The following is a 3,571-nucleotide window of genomic DNA, read 5'->3' as shown; positions in this document are numbered from 1 at the left end:
TAATCAATATGGAAAAATAAAACGGAAAAATCTACCTGTTATCATTTGAGAGATTTCTCTTTGCATATACACATATACAATTTCAGAGACAAAGAGATGAAGAGGAAGAAAGTATGAAAGAAGTAAAGAAAAGTCAAAGAAAGGAAGGAAGACTGTATGTTAAAATTAAAGGTAACTTTTACTTTAATGCAATGAAAAATAAAATAGAAACAAGATAATTTAGTTTTGGATGTTAAATACTAATCTCAATCTCTTTAAAGTTAATCAATTTTATAATGTAATATATGATTATGTTAAAGAAATTGTGGTTTCTATTTTTCTATTTTAAATATATATATCCTTCTATGAGAGAGACAAAATTGCATAGTTATGCTTATTCTCATCTTCTTTTCTTCCACTACAACTGTTAGTTATATTATTACATGAATATGATTACATACATAACATTATTTTCTAATTTTTCATACATTTTAAGATTATTTTGTCTTATTTCTACATAAAAATATGATCTATAGTCACTAAAATGAGCAGAGTAAGGCGTTTTAATATGTGAATGATGTAAAAGTTTGTGATTGTTGGAAAAAGAGAAGAGAGGTCCTTGAGGCACATCTTGATAAGGAAAGTGTTACTTCATAAATATGATATTTGCCCAGGTGAGTAGCATGTAGTCTCAATTGCAGGAAACCCCTGAGGAAAAGTTGAAGTTATTTATTGTTTTAGAATTGTTTCTTTCCTGAGCACAATTTTTCTGGAACAGATACCTAGGTTATATTGGCACAGGTGGTCTCCATTCTAAATCTTTATAGCTATGTCATGTTTGATGTAAGTCACTGCAGTTCTTACATTGGGGTTTATGATTTGTCTGTACCCTGAATTTGTAATATGTGTGCTACATATGTTACAACTATTTTCTTCTCATTACCTTGTTGTCCCAGAGTCCTGATTTGAGGCCTGAGGCTGAGAAAATCAGAATACAAGGTCCAATCCCCACTCTAAGAATAGGGGCTTTTGTGTCCCTGCACTTCCCACTAAGAGATAGAGAATCCCATTTTGTAACCTTTACTGAATCATCCACTGCCAATCATTTTTTAGAGAAATCCAAATGTTGGAAGAGGTTGATAAGAATGAAGGCATCTTGAGGGAAGTAAGCATGCATGGGTGCACCAGACCCTCTGTTGCTGCAATGACTCTCCTAGCTGTTGGTTGACTCATGACCCACCCCTCTCCTCACAGCCCTCTCCCCTGTCCTGGGTGGGGGCATTTCTCACTCCTTATTAGTTTTCTCCACCGCCACTGCTGCTCCCCTGCCAGCCTTGGGTTTCCCTGGAGCTTCTGCCTCTGCTACCTCTGAGGTCTGTATGAGGAGGAGGAGGATGTGAATATCTTGGAGCTGCAGATGTCACTAGCGTTAGAATTCCAGGGAGACCATCCAGCCCTTTTCAACAGTTACAGGAAATTGAGCATGTGGCTGATTATTGCAAGAAAAAAAGTACATTCAGTCAGCAGATAACAGCAAACCCTAGAAGAAACCAAGCCTACACCACCCAGTCCTTAGCAAGTGTTGCCTATCTGATAAACACCTTGGCCAAGAGTATCCTGTAGATGTTGGATATGCAGGCATCCCAGCTGCATAGAATTGCATCTTCAATCAATCATAGTTCACAAACAGTTGAAAATTATGAAGAGAATGTTGCAAGAAGAGAAATTGGTATTTTGACTGCCAATAGAAACACTCAAGGACACATTATTGCTCCTGCCAACCTTAAATGACCAGTTAGTTATATTAAGAAACCAACTGACTATACAATTCTAGATGATATTGGACATAGAGTAAAGGTGACTACCCAGAATATGAAGATGGGTGGGATGCCAGTACATCTCCAACTCAAAAAACCCCATTTCTAAAGGAACACTTGGCCTTCACTCCCCCTATGGCACACTGGAGCCAGTGCATCCTCCAGAAGTACCAAATGATTATGTACTTAGCCCAACCCCTAATATGGCTCTTGGGCTGCAGAGTCATGTGAGGACAGTTTTTGTGAATCAAAGAAATCAAACTTACAGCTGTGGGATTAATGGAGGAAGCCACCCAAGAAGTTGGAGCAGAAGTCAGGAGAATAGTGGAAATGGGAGTGTGGGAGTTCCTATTGCAGTATCTACTCCATCTCCTCCTAGTGTCATTTCATGTCATCCTGTTCAGTTTTACAACATGAATAGACCCACCTTTCACCATACTCCCCCAACAATAGGGGGCTTGTTGCCCTGTAGATGCCCTCCTTCCATAATTTCACAAACAAGCTTTCAGAATCAGATGAATGGAGGAATTTTTATAGCCAGAATCCAGTATCTCTTGCTCCTCCCTGCTCCATCCTACAGGTAACTTCTCAGTTACCTTTAATGAGATTTGTGGCCAGAGTCCAAGAAAATATTTCAGATACACCACCTCCACCACCACCTGTGGAAGAAACCATCTTTGATGAATCCCACACCCCTCCATCTCCTACTCCAGAAGATTATGAAGATGAAGAAGCAACTATAGTTGAGTATGGTGCTCCTTATGCTGAAGAGGATCCTCCATGAGCTCCAAGGTCTTACTTGGGAAAGTTTGTGACAATTTATGATTATACAAATGACAAAGAAGATGATCTGTCCTTTCAGGAAGTAGCCATTATTTATGTCATCAAAAAGAGCAATGATGGTTGGTATGAGGGTGTGATGAATGGAGTGGCTGAGCTCTTTCATGGGAGTTATGTTGAGTCTATCACGCATTATTCTGAGGAAAGCTCAGCAGGGCTGTGCTTCCCTCACAGGAATAGTCAGGTCTTCCCAGATTGTCAGGAGGCTCTGGGGATTACCTTCCAGTGAAATGAATGAAATATACAAATAATTATAAACTACTTATGTTTTCTTGGTTTATCCCCTAGTATTAAAACAAAAGCAAAAACAAAAGCAAACTGGGTATGAACAAATGGATTTTTCTGCCCTTTTTAATGTACTTTTGTATGTATGTATCTATATTTGAAATTCCATGGGGATAGGAATAAAAAATATACTTTATTTTTGTCTTTTGATATTATGGCCAAGGCAATAAACAAGAAACAAAAATAGTGTCAATGAATCAAAATCTAGAACTGAGAGATTCAACCTGATGTGTTTAGAATAAATTTATCTATTATTTTAAAAAAAGAATGAGGGTATCTTTAAAGATACTCAGAGAAGAGTGAGAGCTTTACATCTTCTTTGAACAGGTAAAGGCATGGTGGTGTTTCTCCACACCTCTTACAGGTAAGGGGCTTCATTAAAATACCATAGTAGAGGGCAGAGAGGCTTGTCACGGTGGAACCAACACCTCACCCAAATGGAGGCAGATATTTTACTCTCTTGTGATTGTCCCTGAGTTATGTGGTGAGGGAAGTGTTCAGTTACTGACACTTGGCTCTCACCTAGAAAAATTTATACAATAGAATCTGTATAAATCCATCTATGATGACATGGAAGAAAGGGAGTGCTGTATGGGTCCCTGTTTAGGTGAGGAGGGAAAGTATCCTCATGGAAAAACTGGACAAAGTGA

General features: G+C 38.5%; 1 pseudogene; it reads left to right on the top strand.

Moving 5' to 3' along the window:
* Positions 1 to 1,536: 1,536 nt before the first annotated feature.
* Positions 1,537 to 2,865, top strand: LOC119504611 (annotated as a pseudogene).
* Positions 2,866 to 3,571: the final 706 nt, after the last annotated feature.

The sequence above is a fragment of the Choloepus didactylus genome, chromosome 1, assembly GCF_015220235.1.
Source record: "Choloepus didactylus isolate mChoDid1 chromosome 1, mChoDid1.pri, whole genome shotgun sequence".
Taxonomy (NCBI): Eukaryota; Metazoa; Chordata; class Mammalia; order Pilosa; family Megalonychidae; genus Choloepus; species Choloepus didactylus.
This window is presented reverse-complemented; position numbering and strand designations above follow the sequence as displayed.